General features: G+C 40.4%; 1 long non-coding RNA gene across 17 annotated transcripts in view; it reads right to left on the reverse strand.

The window, feature by feature from the left end:
- LOC104651754 (uncharacterized) overlaps positions 1 to 15,922 on the reverse strand; it is a 48,055-nt gene extending 32,133 nt beyond the window's left edge. For 11 of the 17 annotated variants that reach the window (XR_012513550.1, XR_012513556.1, XR_012513544.1 and 8 more), the window contains exons 1-5: positions 9,238 to 15,714; positions 8,051 to 8,121; positions 4,067 to 4,159; positions 2,816 to 2,916; positions 860 to 990 (exon numbers count right to left, since the gene is read on the reverse strand). This is a non-coding gene — a long non-coding RNA (uncharacterized LOC104651754). The other 6 variants (XR_012513545.1, XR_012513555.1, XR_012513546.1 and 3 more) reach the window with 6 other exon arrangements.
- Between the last annotated feature and the right edge of the window lie 1,303 nt (positions 15,923 to 17,225).

Consider the following 17,225-nt stretch of genomic DNA (forward strand, 5'->3'; position numbering starts at 1 on the left):
AAATATAAGGGTGGAGTGGTAGGAAGACCACATGACAGTGAAGAATCTGGATTACATGTATGCATGAAAATCATTTTTAAGGATAGTAATACATTTGATAAGATGAAAGACATTTAGAAGATTTACAATGCAAATTATAAACATATAAAATTAACCGAATATCTTAAATAGGAAAAATGTCTAAATAAGACAAGTAAGCTCTTTATTACACCTCTCATATACTTATGTTTTGTTATTTTGAATGGCAGCAAAGATCTTGAAATGATAACATGCATGCATTCCTGGGGGCAAAATTGCTTATAGCAACAGATTGTGAGCCAAGACCTTTTTCAGCAGTTTAATCTATTAGAGAGATATGTTGTCCCAAACAATTAGTATGGGTTTTCCAAAGCTGAGGAATCACATCATCTATACTAGTTGCAACCTTCATGGTAACTCAAACAGAACCACAAGACTTAGTTCCTTTCTTTGTACTTTTATTGGAGAGAAGCAGCAAATGAAACACTTTTGGTGCCCAGTAATGCTATCCAAAAATAAAATGTGTAACTTGGGTGACTCAGGGTGGTCACCCTCCGTCTGTCTTGATTTAGAAGATGGAGCTATTTTTGGTTTGTCCTAACTGGTTGGTTGTTGTGGTCTCAGATCAGGCCCAGCACACTGGTCAAAGCGGTGCTTTGTCATGGCACAGAAGTTTGTACCCAAAAACCTGGCAACTTTCTGTCCCTTTGTGAAAGCAGAACATCGAATCCCAGTGTGGTTAGATTCTGCTGCGGCAGCCTCCAAAAGGCTGCTCATGGCTTTGTTACATTGGAGTTTTAAAATTTCACATAGTGATCACTTTTTGGAAAGAGCAACTCACCAGTGAGCTTTTCTGGGTTATGGCAGTTGTTGTGGTGATCAGACTCAGACAAAGGCAGGAGCAGGCTCCTCCACTCACACACAACTGGGACCTCATCCCTCCTTAGGCTGGCAAAGCACTGGGCACAGGACCTGGAATTAGAGTAACCCCTCAATGAATGTCACCTGCTTGATTTTGGATTTCACATTTATCTAACCCCCAAATGGATTCATCAGTGGTCTGCAGAGCTCCCCAACAGCAGTCCACAGAATTAGGCCTGTCCATTTTCACTGGTTTCCAGCAAAATGAGAAGAGACTGTATTTTAAATAATTGAGTAAACACTCACTCACACATGTGAGATGGTTAAAAGTGATCACTGGTCACTTCTTGTGAACTGCCTTGACTCTGATATTTTTGTTTTGCCTACCAGGTTTTTCTTAAAGTTGACACACTCTGTCTTTTAATAAAGAATGTTGTCAATATATGGTAGCAATTGTTGGTTTAAAATCCTTACATGGCAAAAGTAAGGGCAAAATATGCAAGGAAGCTTTTCTAGTTATCTCAATGCCAATCCCCCCAATTTTTTGAAATGTGACTGAGCCCAGCACGCTGAATCTGGAAACACCTAATCTAGATGGTTTCAGTCTCTAGTTTTCTGGCCTTTCTGGTCCCTATTGTAGTATACGGGATGGGTGAATGCTAACTCTGTAGTTTCTTTAGCAGTTTGCATCCTTTTTCTATGTAGTATCTTACAATTTAAAGCTGGAGACCTGAAAGAGACAGAAGGGGCGTGCTAAGGAAGCAAGAATAAATAATGGCTATTATTTATTTTATTATTCATTTTTTATTGTAGTTTATTTTTACTTGTTTATTTTTTGAGATGGAGTTTTGCACTGTTGCCACAGTTGGAGTTCAGTGGTATGAGTTCTGCTCTCTGCAACCTCCACTTCCCAAGTTTAAGCGATTCTCCTGCCTCAGCCTCCCAAGTAGCTGGGATTACAGGCATGCACCATCGTGCCCGGCTAATTTTTGTATTTTTAGTACAGACAGGGTTTCGCCACGTAGGCCAAGCTGGTCTCAAACTCCTGACTTCAGGAGATCTGCCCACCTCAGGCTCCCAAAGTGCTGGGATTACAGACATGAGCCTCTGTGCCCAGTCGGCTACTAGTATTAATATCACTAGCATTTATATTGGTATTACAGAGGGGTAGAAAATGAGGTCAAATAAAAGATACAGTAATGATAAATATAGAAGCAAGTTTTTCTAATAAATATATCAACTTGTGAGTGATTTGTTTTGTGATAATATGAACAAATTTTTAAAATTGCGTGCTTCTGTTCCTTCAACTTTTTCTGCCCTTAGTTTGCAAACGTAAGTGGCACTTTAGACATTCCTTTCAAAAAATATTTACTTCCATGGGGCAAATGTATATTTTCTATAATTAAATCAGTCTAAATCACTGTTTACATGATACAGATGGTAAATATGAATGTAAAATAACAAAGTGGCTATTTTTGTCTTAGCAGGACTTCCTGGCCACAGTATAGGACTCTGAGATGCAGGTCTCTAGTCAGCTAAGACACTGCTTTGCTATATCTCATTGAGAAATTGCTTAAGCCACCTCTGTTCCCTGTTTATGAATCTGAGGTAGTAAAATTTGTCACTAATGGTCCATCATCAGTGTGTTAATTAAAACAGATTATTAGAAACAATGGCCTTATATACTGGGAAGGCAGTTACCTGTGTAGTTAAAGGTTATATATCTACCAGATCATATCTATAATAAATAATAGCATAAGGAAGGGTGGGCCCGGTGGCTCACACCTGTAATCCTAGTACTTTGGGAGGCTGAGGCGGGAGGACTGCTTGAGCTCCTGAATTCAAGAAAGGCATAAGTAACATGCTGAGACCCTGTCTCTACAAAAAATACAAAACTTAGCCGAGCGTGGTGGCATGCATTTGTAGTCCCACCTACCTAGAAGGCTGAGATAGGAGGATCGCTTGAGCCTGGGAGCTGGAGGTTGCAGTGAGCCATGATCATGCTACAGCACTTCAGTTTGTGCAATAGAGACCACCCTGTTTCAAAAAAAAAAAAAAAAAAGTAAAAATAAAAAATACTAGCATAAGGAAAAACTAAAAATTTGGATTAACAGGTTTGTAATGCTATTAAGAACAGTTTTTATTTACCCTCCATTTATTATGTGCCAGGCATTGTTCTAAGTGCTTTATAAACATTGTATGATTGGCACTTTAGAATAAACTTGTAGGAAGGTACCATTACTACCTTCAACTTAAAGTTGAGGAAAATGGGGTTTTTTGAGGTAATTCTCCAAGAGAAACAAATGGCAGGCCGGAAATTCTCTTGGGATTCAGGCAATCCACCTGTTCCCATGGAGCAGAGTGACTCCCTCTGAATCTGTGTTGACCAGGCTGTTGAGTATGTACGTCCTCCTCCAACACCTAATAAGGCAATATTTTCCTTTTTCTTCCTCTAGTTCCTTATATAAAGAATGCTTAATTTCCCTTTGTCTTTTGTCATTTGACTTTCATTTCCTATTTTGGGTTTTCTGCTTCTCTCACACGGAACCTTCTGTTCTGCCCTGCTTCATTCCTCTTCTTGGTGGATTTGACCTAAGTTCCAGTTTTTGTGCCTTTTCCTCTGTGTTTCGGTTCCTTATGCAGTCTGCACAAAGTCAAATGAAGTTACCTTCTATGGCTGACATCCCTTTTTTGTTCACGGAAAGTATTCTAGTTTTCCTGTAGCATTCTCTTGATACATATATACTTATCTGAAGGGGGTTTTCTTTGGAGTCCCCTAGTTGGACTCCAAAAATAATTTTCTGATTTAAGTGCTGTAATGTATTAGAGTATTTTACCGAGAATGAAAAGCAGATATAAGAACAAGGTTAGTACCTGCCTGGGGTTTTTCTAAGAAGTGCAAAAGAATTTAAAATGAAAAAGTAAAACTCTTTATTCCAAACCACCAACAATATTTATCAGAGTTAACTACTATTAATATTTTCTTGTGTAGTTTTCCCGAATATTCTAGGCATATGCAGGACCTACTTTTTTTGTCATTAATGAGATTATGCCATGCATACTCATCTGTATCTTACCATTTTAAAAAACATTCATCTTGAAGATATTTCTATGTCATTGCACAGGGAACAGGCTTATCTGCTAAAGTTATTAAAAAACTAATAAGGATGGCCATAGTAGCTCACACCTGTAATCTCAGCATTTTGGGAGACTGAGGAAGGCAGATCAGTGGAGGTCAGGAGTTCAACACCAGCCTAGCCAACATGGCGAAACTCCACATCTACAAAAAAATACAAAAATTAGCCTGGCGTGGTGGCATATACCTGTAATTTCAGCTACACGGGAGGCTAAGGCAGGAGAACTGCTTGAACCCAGGAGGCAGAGGTTGCAGTGAGCTGAGATTGTGCCACTGTACTCCAGCCTGGGGGAACGTCTCAAAAAACAAAACAAAGCAAACACCTAAACGAGATAATTCTGTATCATGATTCAATACCAGATATGGGGTACATTCTGCTCTCAAAAAATATTAGTTTTCTTCCTTCCTTTCTTGAATAGAAGAGTCACCTGGATTTATATTGTGATTCTGGAGGAGTCTATCATCCAGGCATAGACATACATGTAGAAAGTCACAGAATCACAACAGACTTTCTGAGCGGATGGCTCTTACAGATTGCTTGGTTCAAGTGGCAGAGCCTGTACCAAAATCAAATCTTTGCTTTCAATTTGGGACTCCTTTAATTCTTTTTGTTTCTAATACAATTCTGACTTGTATTTATTATCTTAAAATTAAAGCATGGCATGTAATGGTGTTAAATGATGGTCATAAATCAGGTAGTATATACTGCGCAAAGGAGACAAATTTTTAATTTTCCTTTGGAGAGGAAGGTTTTAAAGTATCTATGTTGTTATGCAATGTTTGGTGTCCTTGTGTTTTACCTAGGAGGTCTGTACCTCAAAACCTTTAGAATCCTGGTGGAAGGAGTGGAGATCTAGCATTCAGGGTAGAAAAGAGGTGGGTAAACATCAAGAACCCAGGAGAATGCTCTAATACTGGAAAGGGAACAAAAGTTGGGAACGACTTGGGGAGGATAAAAGGAATTATAGAACGAGTTTGGAATACCATGAAGTGTAAACAGGGATTTTTACATTGCATTTGTTCCAAAAGAAATTGGTTTATTTGCATATAAGACAGGCAGGGGGAAAATCTGAAAAGTGAGATTACTCAATTTGATCTAAAAAAATTAGTAAATAACAGATTAAGCCAACATCGCAGTGATGTAGAATAAGCTCTTTTGTCCTGAGGAGTCTAGCTTGTTTTCCTCCTCCAAGGGAGCTAGCTGCCTAAGATGTGGTTAGGCAATCTATCACATGACCCAAAGTCACGCGCTCAGACTCCCATCTGAAAAATGGAAATTCTGAAAAACTCATGTTTGCATCATAATGATTTACTGAAGGCACAATACAGCAAAGCAAAAACAAAAAAGGTTTAAGGGCCAAATTTTGGCAATTCAAGTATTCTGTTATTTAAAAGCCATTCAAAGCATAGAACCATAGAATTGGAAGGAATCTTAAAGGTCATGAAGCATCTTCGCTTTACAGATGAGGAAACAAACAGGGACCCAGAGGCTACTCTAGCTCTCACAACAAGTCAGACAGAGGAGCATGGGACTAGAATCCAGATCTCCCCAGTCAGTGCCTGGGTTGTGCTATGGAGCCTTCCCCTGTGGGGTATTTATTTCTAGTGGTCTAACGTTTACTCCATCCCACAGCAACACTCTCTTTCAAAAAATGACTTAATATTCATCTTTTCTCTCTTCTAATTGTATGAAATTGCACATCTAACACAAAGGAATCAAAATCATGTATCTTTACCTGGGAAAAGTGTTTAATGGACATCTAAATTATGTGAAAACACTTCCTTTAGAAGTGGGGAAATTATGGCAGTCCTTTAAATCTTTCTGATACAAGACTATAAGGGTGGCATTGAAACATTCGCATCACACACACACACACACACACACACACACACACACACACGCCAAGCATATAGATAAAAACAGACCACGCCTATTGGGTATAAAATAGAGATTATAGGAGAAAGGATAAGAGCAGAGAGCCTTATTTGATTCATTTCAAAATGCTGCTGATTATAATTCACCTTTTGTAGTGATTTGCTAATCAGATTCACTCAACAAGAATTTACTGAGTGCTTTTTGCTTCCTAAGCACTAAGGATTCAAATATGAAGACATAATTTCCCACTCGAGGAGCTCACAGTCTAGAGGAAGCTATAAGTTAGTCAGGCACAAGCAGATTTGGTGGCATATGCTAAAAGTACAGTTAACTCGACAGTTGATTTTTAGAAAGCAAAAATTTTTTAAACATTGTACTTAGCAGTTCTTCAAATTTCCAGTTTCTAAACTGTTTAAGAGTATTTTGTTTCTATTCCATCCACAAAATGAATTTAACACTGAGAAACTAAGCTAGTCGAACAAGGAATAATATTGGTTCTCCCCATAATTAGACGATGTAAATATATACAAGAGTCTTTAGCCAGTTAAATTGAAGTTAAAAGTATTAGTATGCGCTTTTGAATATTGATGGAATTGTGGAAGGCAGTGAGTCTGTTTTTCGCTATTAAGATCCTATGGCTATAGATTTGCATGCAAGTTAACTAGTTTCTTTATTGATTTAAGTGGTATTTTGTACATAGCATAGAATTTGAGAGCTTCTGGATGAAGAAAATACAAGGTTCAAACAACTGAAAATTATATTCTTATTGTATAGATTTGTCCAAAGTCAAAACAGTCTGTTAAATTTGGGAATAAAAAGTTATAAAGAAAAAATGTCAACATCTGTGATATATTCTCACTTACAAAAATTATTTCAAAATTTATGACGGTTCCATTCACAGGACACATCAGTTAGTACTTCATGGATCATTATTTATAATCTTATCAAGTTTGAGAAACACGTTTTTCTGTTAAAGAGCTAAAAATTAACAGTAGTTACGAAAAAATAAAAGAACTGGTTACATATATATATATATATATATATATATATATATATATATATATTTTTTTTTTTTCCCTTTTTTCTTTTTTTGAGGCGGCATTTCACTCTTGTTACCCAGGCTGGAGTGCAATGGCGCGATCTCGGCTCACCGCAACCTCCGCCTCCTGGGTTCAAGCAATTCTCCTGCCTCAGTCTCCTGAGTAGCTGGGATTATAGGCACGCGCCACCATGCCCAGCTAATTTTTAGTATTTTTAGTAGAGACGGGGTTTCACCATGTTGACCAGGATGATCTCGATCTCTTGACCTCGCGATCCACCTGCCTGGGCCTCCCAAAGTGCTGGGATTACAGGCTTGAGCCACCGTGCCCGGCCTACATATGTTTTTATAGCAACACTAAATGTAAATTTAGCTGTGAAGAAATATTTTTACTGAATCTTCATTTCATTTAATACATAGTAATTTATTTCAGATCAGAGTGAAAATGTTACCACGAACTCTGTTGGACTACCATAGCATTTTCTACTCTTGGATATCAAGCATTTATTAAAGACAATAGAAAGTCTAGCACAGTAATATAAGTGGACCGTCATTGGCAGGCACGTAGTTTGTTACTCTGAAAAATAATAAGTTTCCTGGCAAAGAGAAGTTAATACTTTACAAACATAAATCTTTCAAGATTTTGAATTTTAGGATGTCAGGAGACTTAGCTATCAATGTGTGAATAAACGTAGCCTTCTAAGCACAAAAGCATTAATGGCACACAATTTTATCTTCCTAGAGATTAGTTCTAAAGTGATTTAAAAAGTATTAGGTTGATGCAAAGATTATTTCAGTTTTTGTCATTACTTTCAATGGCAAAGAAATAATATAATAATATTTGCAATGTCAGAGAAATAATATATTTCTTTCCAATGCTTATTTAATAACTAGTGAACTATAGGTTAAACAACGTCCAACACTGAATGAGTCAGAAAAATTATACTTGATTTTTCCAAAATTATTAATGGAAAGTATATCAAATGAAAGGGGTTGACTTTTTCAAAGCTGTACAGTAAATTCTCATCATTTTTTAGGGAGATGATATGTGACCAACAACTGAAAATTCTGATTAGTTGTCTAAACTTTATAGCATTTAACTAAATGCAATGTCACTTACCAATAGAAGCCTGGTTGCAGGAAATAAATGCTATGGCAGATTACTTGAGGACATGATAGGCTGAATGCTACCTGTGGAAGGAAAAGGGTCATCAGAAAGCGTTCCATTTAGATTGTATTCAGAATTGGATTAATGGGAGGGCCAAGTAATCTAATCTAAAAGTACTAAAACACTACTGGAAATGCAATACTTGAATAAATTTTATTTACCAAAATTTCTCTTCGAAATTAAAGTAGGAAGGTGGCTGGGTGTGGTGGCTCATGCCTGTAATCCCAGAACTTTGGGAGGCTGAGGTGGGAGGATCACTTGAGGTCAGGAGTTCGAGACCAGCCTGGCCAACATGGTGAAACCCTGTCTCTACTAAACATACAACAATTAGCCAGGTGTGGTGGTGCATGCCTGTAATCCCAGCTACTCAGGAGGCTGAGGCAGGAGAATCACTTGAACCTGGGAGGTGGAGTGAACCAAGATCACGCCACTGCACTCCAGCCTGGGCAACAGAGTGACAATCCACCTCAGGAAAAAAAAAAAAAAAAAAAAAAGAAAGAAATTAAAGTAGGAATATATACTCCAGTGAACCATTTGGGGTGGGAGAGGGTGGGACGGGGTGAGGCATGAGAACCCAAATGAACATGCTCCAATAACCAGACAGCTGCTAAGCTGTGCCCTAAGGAGGACAAGTGCAATGAAGGACACTTTGTTTTGCTTACGGGGGCTAGTTCGTGGCAAGAATGAAATTGTTCAGGATACTAGAGAGCCTAACCTGCCACAGCCATCCTCCTGCTAGCCTCCCATGAAGTCTATGGGGTGGCAAATCCAAATGACCTAACCAGCCATTCACACGTCCTTGGTCCGCCTCTGAGATCACTACTGAGTCCTTATAGAATTGCCTTTACTTAACAACGCTTTGGGGGCTATAATGGTATGCTACAAGAAACAGTACAATGAAACACAATAGTTGATTGTAGGGATAAGGCTAAGAGCAAAAGATCTTTTTCATAAGATCCAGAGGAGGTCTTTTGGGAATCAATTTGAAGATCATCATACAACTTGCAACTGGGCATATTTTCCCCTTGGCTTTGGATGTTAGGAAGCTTGAGAGATAGACTTGCCATCCAATTTTTGAAACTGTGTAGGCTCAGAGTATGCATTTATTTTCCTCTTATCTCTAGCTTCCATTATCTTACCTATTCTTTTTCTTTCACCATCTCCAACTTTTTATTTCACTCTTCCACATGACAAGTATTTTTGGTTATTCTCTGTTCTTTGGTAGCACTAGTTGAAGCCCCTGGTTCCAGCATCCCTGGCCTTCCTCTTTCTTGGTTTATTCCTTCATTTTGATAGAATATCTCCCCATCCTCAACCTAATAGCTGCCTGAGAAAGGACAAAAAAAGAAGCAATTTTTTGGACACCTGGCATATTAAAAATTTTATTTATTCTACCCTCACTCTTGACAGTTTGGCTGGGCATACATAGAAAATTCTCTTTTCTGTGTGCATTGGGCAAGAAATTTGTTTCATTCTGTTCATAATTTAGCTGCTCTAATACCATAGTACTGGTCAAATTACTTAGCAACTTTAGAAAATCAGAGCAGACGTACAACTTTGAGCCATTATTTATCAAACCTTATTAGTATGTAATATATCTGATTAACACTCTATACAAGTAAACGTTTGCATTCTCACTTAATTTTTTTCAAGCATTTAGATACAGATTTCCTCTGGGTTGTTTCTATAATTTCCTTAATCTTTTCCCTTTGTTCTTTTACTTTTTATTTTTGCAGATAGGGTCTCACTCTGTCACCTAGGCTGGAGTGCAATGTTGCTATCATAGCTCACTGTAGCCTCGAATTGGGCTCAAATGATCCTCCAGCCTCAGCCTTCCAAGTGGCTAGGACTACAGTCGCATGCCCACCATGCAAGCTTATTTATTTATTTATTTGAGATGAAATTTCTCACCACTGCCCAGGCTGGAGTGCAGTGGCGCCATCTCAGGTCACTGCAACCTCTGCCTTCCTGGTTCAAGCAATCCTCCCACCTTGGCCTCCCAAATAGCTGGGATTACAAGCACGTGTCGCCATTTCTTAATAGAGTACTTGACAGATTAACTAGCTTCCTAAAACATAATTGTAGCTCAACTTCTAAAAAAGGTGAAAGAAATTATATTCAACTGAACTAGATTTTTTACAAAGACTATCAAGAACATGGAAAGAGGTAATTAAATGATGGGTCCTCTTTACCAAGGTTTCAATAGAAGCAAATACAACCAAGAAACCATTTACAAAGAACTCACCCTCATAATCGCCTTAGAGACCAAAGTCACTGCCTGGCTTGCAAAAACAGTATCAAAATATACATGAAACTTCTCCCAACTTAGATTTCCATGCATCCTTGCTGGGAGCGGTGGCTCACACCTGTAATCCTAGCACTTTGGGAGACGGGGGTGGGTGGATCACCTGAGGTCAGGAGTTCAAGACCAGCCTGGCCATCAAGGTGAAACCTCATCTTAAAAAAAAAAAAAAAAGATTTCCATGCATCCTTACTTTCTACCCTCTGTTTTATTCTACCCAGATGTATCAAAATCAACCAAGCCCATTTAAATTTGGAGAGGTAACGTAATTCCAGGCCCAGAAAACGGTGGAACAAATGTACTATACAACAGGACGATCTCTCTTGCCTTGAATAGAGCAATGTAATTGTGGCAGATGTCATTTGTCAATCAAAAAATACATGCCTGATTTTTTTCTAATATGGAAAGAGTGAAATGTATTTTTATCTGTGGTTTTAATAAAAATACCCTTCAGTGTTATGGTTGACAAATTAACTTTTAGAAGGATGAAAAATATCTTAAATGACAACTCAATATGGACAACTGCAACAATTACCTTTCCTTAATGAAGCCCATCTTCCAAAATCCATATTAAAATTTTCATTTTTCAGAGCTAGACAGGCTAACCTGTATATTTTGAATACCAATAAAATCTGATTTTGTTCATCCATGTATTCTTTAAATGCTCCCAAATTTTAAAAAATTTATTTAATAACATGCAACAATGAACAATAGCATTAAAAAGTTGAAAGGAAGAGAAAGTGTTTAAAGAATCATTTCATTGGGAATGACTATGTTCTGGATAGTCAAGGAAAATTAACTTGCAAAGAACAAATGCTCTGAGGCTCTTTGTGAAAAAAATGCTGAAGAGGGTGGTATCATGACACTCAAGACATCTATATAATGTCATAACAGAACAGTGTCCACTAGGTAAATATTATTCTAAGAATTATTTCTAAAATTGCAATCAAGTATATTTAATAAACAATATTTATTAAGAGCACATAGATCATGGAAGTATTTTGAAATAGGCAATCTCTGTGATGTGGGTTCACAAGTCTGAATGCAACCAAGTGAAGTTCCTGCAGTGACAGTGCTTCTGTTGTGGGGTAAGGTTAGAGTTCTAAAATGACAGCAAGAATAATGGTAGGAATGAGTCAAGAGGAAACAGTAAGAAAGGTTGGTCCTAAGGAGACAGCTGAGAGATGGAAATCTCATGGACTCACTGAGCTGTATCATCTGGGCTCAATCCCCTACAAAGAGGTCAATGGAGGGAACTGGAACAAAGAGTTATGTAAAATTTGCTGGTATGGGAGGAATGTGTTCAAAGACTTACATGAATAAAAAGAAAACTTGGAGTGTAAGTAGAAAGCTGGGAAGTTATTCTCAGAAAGGAAATCGCTGGGTAATTGTGCTATTGGGAAAGGGAATTCCGAGTTAGTTACTTATATTTAAACACCTGCACTAATTAACTGTGTTCTTCAGGTATGAATGGTGTGGGGTTTGACAAACATTCCAGGTGAGGGAGTAAAAAGACTGGCGGTTGTGAACCCTAAAGTGGAGAGGAGGGAGACAATGTGACATAATTTTAAGACCAAGATCTTTAGAAATCAGATAGGGTAGTGTGACGGTTAATTCTGTGTCAAACTTGACTGGATTATGGGGTGCCCAGATATTTTGGTCAAACATTATTCTGGGGTATCTTTGTAAGGGTGTTTTGGGATGAGATTAACATTTAAATTGATAGAATGAAGCAGAGTGCCTTCTATAATGTAGGTGGGCTTTATCCAATCATTTAAAGGCCTGAATAGACTAAAAAGGTTAGCCCTCCCCAGAGTAAGAGAATTCTTCCGACTGCCTTTGAACTGTGACAAGGGCTTCTTCCTGCCTTTGGACTTGAACTAGAACTACGTCATCAGCTCTTCTAGGTCTCAAGCTTGCTTACTCACCCTGCAGATCTTGGGACTTGCCAGCCTCCACCATTGCATAAGTCAATTCCTTATAATAAATCATATCTATACACACACAGGCATGCCTCAGAGATACTGCAGGTTTGGTTCAAGACCACTGCAGTAAAATAAATATCACAATAAAGGACTCCACACAAATTTTTTGGTTTCTCAGTGCATACATGTTATGTTTACACTACACTATAATCTTAAGTGTGCAACAGCATTGTCTTTAAAATAAGTACATACTTTCACTTAAATATAATTTCTTGCTAAAAAAATGCTGACATAAAGTGAGCACACACTGTTGACAAAAATGGTACCAATTTGTAAGTAATGCATTATCTGCAAAGTGCAATAAAGTGAGACACAATAAAATGAGATATCCCTGCATATCCTATTGGTTTTGTTTCTCTGGTGAACCCTAATACAACCTGCTTTCAAATTATGGCTCTGTTTCTTAATAGCTGTGTGACCTTAACCAAGTTCCTTAATGTCTCTGAGCCTGTAAAATGGAAATAGTTCATTCAGCATAGCACTGTAACAAAGAGTGACTGAAATAATTTCACAAAGCATTGAGCACAGAGGCTGGCACAGAGTACTCAACAAGTGGACATTGCTATTATTATAGAAGGCTCTATTTTGAAAAAAAAAATCCAGATGAAATAGGGCCTAAATATGTATTCTTGGTGAGGAAGCTGATATTAAGGAATTGTCAAAGTTTATCTTAGCCAACAGCAAAAATGTCCTGTTTCTCCTTTCCTTCTGCTCTTTTTTCTTATCTCCATCAAAGTTACTTTCTGTGTTTCATCCCTAACATAACTCATTGTATGGGATATTTCAACTGTACCACTGTCTAAAATCCTAATTAAAATCTGGTTAAAAATCTTTCAAATGCAGATCACTACTTGCTTAATTAAGCACAGTGGATACAAAAATATGAGTCATCTTATTTAAAACTTTGCAGAGGCACCAGGTTATCAATGAAGATATTAATCACTGTAACATACTACACATTTATTTTAAATCTCTGATAACTTCTTATGCTGTCATTAGCCTTTCATAAAATTGACTGTGGCATCAATTCCAGTTTGCTGAGAATTCCTTAAAGCTTTACTATAAAGTCCTTCCTCTCTTTAACAATGGTAACATCTAAGAAAGAGAGTAAATAAAATCTCTTCATTTTCATTTTATATCCTTAAATCTTAGGGCATAGGCCATGAGGTATCACTGTGCGTAAATCACTTCTATTTCAAATGTAAACACCCTGTTTAGCAACCAGCACACAGAAGCAGCAGTGGTCTTGAAATTTCAATTTCAATGTTTTTTTTTTTAAAAGTAAAGACTAACTCTCCTGTGACAAAAATTTGACTGATAATGCCCGTGTGTGGATTGCATTCACAGCCTGGAGAGCTAGACAAACTTCCACCATCTTGAATCTAAAAGTATAGCATACTATTTCGATCCCAATAGAATTTTGAGTTTGGTTGTTGGTTTATTTCCTTTGTTTCTTCCTCATAAATGGTGGTGGTGGTGGGAGTTGGGGAGGGGTTAAGGTGGGTGTGGAAAAGAATTGTATCCTCTATGGTAGCAACAGAGGTCTGCAGTGCTAACCCTCTCAACTATTAAAAAACAAAACAAAACTCCCCCTTCTCCAAATGTGCAATCTTGTTCTGGAAACCCTCATTTATTCAATGAATCAAAGCACTAATTAAAAATTTAAAAACATGTAGCTCTTAGTAAATGATAGCACTGTTCTGGAAGTAAGAGATACAATGATAAAGACACTAGTCCATATAGCTTAGCCTAGTGGGAGAAATAAACATTTAAGCAAACAATCCCAACATAGTAACCAATAATTGAAAAAGACGTATGCTCAAAGCAAGCAGGTCCAACTGCGGGGAAGGGAAGGCTCTGCAGAAATGCTAACGGGCTGCCTGCAGGATGCTGGTGGCCCCCTCCAAGGTTAAGAATTTTTCAATTAAAAAAACTCAGTTTCTGGACTAAAAGCTTTCCTTTCTGAACATGAGAACTTGCATGCTTAGGTTCTTGCGCATTATATGCGCACAATAACACACAGGAAGAGAAATTCGCTGTTTAGAACTTGATTCAGCATCCTCATACCTGCTCAGTTTAAGACTCCATAAGCATCACATTGAGGAAAATACGTTTTTTCCCCTCAATGTGATGCTTATGGGGACATTAGGACAAACAGACCTTTGTTGATATATGAACAATAAAAAAAAAGTATGCATACCTCTGTATGTATTTGTTACAAATACCAGTATTAGACTGTAACGGCCAATCCTTTAAAACCAGTTTTAAGATGGATATGAAGCCCTAAAAAGCTTGCAGGTTCCACATTCACATCCGAAAAACTTCCAATTTACAAAGGCCAATGTGGTATTTTTGGAAAACAAATGAAAATGACACCAATTTCTGTCATTTATTCATGTCATAATCCGTAAAGTTACCTTTATTCCACAACTCCACCATTTTCCTACGGTCAGCTTTTTTTTTACGGTTATAGCCTTCAAAAACTTGAAACAGAAGATTTTAAGGATACAACCATTAGAAAACGTTCCCATACTACCATTTAGCATTCCCCATTTATCACTTTGTTGACTACCGTGTAATTTCCAACATAATCTAACGACGTCAAAGGCACTACCAACGCTGTTTCAGTCTACCTATGGAGGCAATGGCTGTGAAACACGCACCAACCACAGCAATGCGGCTCACTGCGACACGACGGATCCCTCCGCAAAGTCAAAACTGCAGTTCACTTTACGCGGACGGAGCTTCTTCCCAGGACCCCCACCCCCACCCGAGGACAGGGGCGTGCGGATTTCCCGAGGTGTCTGGCACTGCTTTCCTGAAAACGCAGCTCTCATCCGGTTCCTGGAAGATCACCCTGGTTCGCGCAGGGCCCGGGACCGGGCGCGCACCGGCTTCTCACCCGGTGACCTTCAAGGCCTCCGCGCCGAGCCTGACCCTAAAAAGGCCACCCGCCCCTCACGGCGGGCACTGTCCCTCCCTCGGCCCCGTGGACTGCGGACCCGGTGGCCCCAACGGTCCAGGACCGCCCCTGCCCCACAGCCGCGGCGCTGGCACCACGGTCGGTGCCCGAGGGCCGCGCCCCACTCTTGCTCGGATTTCAGCCCGCACCGCACCCCGGCCGCCAAGGAACCTTCCAGAACCCTGCCCCTCTGGCTTTCTCCCGAAAGCCCAGGGTCGCCGTCCAGGAGGGAACTTCGATTCATTTACTTAACGCCCACTGTGTCCAGGGCCGAGCGAGGGACGGGGTTTCCACGCGGAGAGAACCTCGGTTCCCGCCTCGGGAAACACCCGCGTTCCAGCACCTCTAGTCGCCCGCAGGCCCCCACCCCTCGTACCCGGCCCGGTCCTCGAGGAAGACCTACGGCGGGGCAGGAAGGGACAAGGAGGGACGAGGAGAGCCGCACTCCCTTGACTGCCTCGTCCCCTCCACCCGCCTTCACCTCACGGGACCCCAGGGAAGCCGCCGGAGCTAAAATTAGCAGCGCGCCGCGCGCGCGCACGTGAGAGCGCGTCCGGGCGGGGCCGGGGAGCAAGGGGCGCGGTCCGGATGAGTCACCGGCCCCGCCCCACTCGCCAAGAACGCGCTGACGTCAGCCGCTTCCCCGAAGGGTGACGTAAGCGCGCCAAGGGGAGGCTGAGGCTGCTGATAGAATGTTCGGAGTTTCGATTCCTTAAAGGGACCAGGCTTGGGATCGTGAAAGATCTGGGGAGATGACTCCACTCACCCACCTGCAGACCATCTTGTACCCCTTTGTACTTAAGAGAGCTGACTGTTGAGATGGTGATGAAAACTGGAGAACAACTGAGGCTAGTTGGAGGCTCTTTGAAGTCCCAGAACCTCTTCCAGGAAGCCCTCCTTGGTTAACCAGATGGACATCTCAGTTCCTTTCTGAGCCTGAGCCAAGTGTCAGGAAGAATCTGCTATGGTCCTTGACTCCCTAGCCCTTCGCTTATAGCGTCTCAGCTGTCTGATGCCTCTGCTGGCAGAGAAAGGCTGTAGTTTATATATTTATTTACGAATCCATCAACTTGGACCAATTAGGCCCATTTATCACTGTTTCGACTGTGTGTAAGCTGTCATTAGTGGTGTGACCAGAAACCAGTTAATGTCTCTCGGTGGTAAAATCGTGGACTGGTCTCCAAAGCCTCCTACTATACTGATGTTGCCGATTGAAGTTTCCAGAGGGCAGGATCCCTGGCCAACACGTGATGGTAAACAACATCACGGCCTTGCAGGGAACTCCCAATATACCGAGGTTTGCTCTGTGCCAGGTGTTTTCATGATCCTCCTCCCCCGCATCGTTTAATCCTCTTCTCTGAGGTAGGTGCTGTCCTCCCCATTTTACTGATGAGGACAGAAATAGAGGAACACGATTCAGCATGTTTCCCTGGGTCACACAGCTAAGGAATGGCGAGCTGGAAGTCAGTCCCAGGTCGGACAGACTCCAAAGTCCCTGGTTTTGGTGATGAAGGTGGGCTGTGAAATGTGTGTCTTATTCTGTGCATGTGAGTCTCCTAGAACCAGCTTTTCCACTTTGAACACGATCTCAGTGCCTTTCAGCAGGTAACCCATGCCAGGCCAGATGTCCAGAGACGGAGGTGGCGGGCCTCAGGTCCCAGACACGGGAAGGTGAATGAGGAGGCATCGCCTCAGGTGCCCACAGTGCCTGACCGTGGGCGCCACCTTCAGCTTTACACCTCAGGCACCTCACTTGGCTCCCCTTTGCCCCAGTCCTGCCAGGCCCACCCTTGACTCTGTTTCCTTTCTGGAAACTCCAGAGGCCATTCTACTCAGCGACCAGATCTGCCCAAGTGCAGAAGAAACACTTTATATTTC

The sequence above is a fragment of the Saimiri boliviensis genome, chromosome 14 (genome assembly GCF_048565385.1).
Source record: "Saimiri boliviensis isolate mSaiBol1 chromosome 14, mSaiBol1.pri, whole genome shotgun sequence".
Classification (NCBI taxonomy): domain Eukaryota; kingdom Metazoa; phylum Chordata; class Mammalia; order Primates; family Cebidae; genus Saimiri; species Saimiri boliviensis.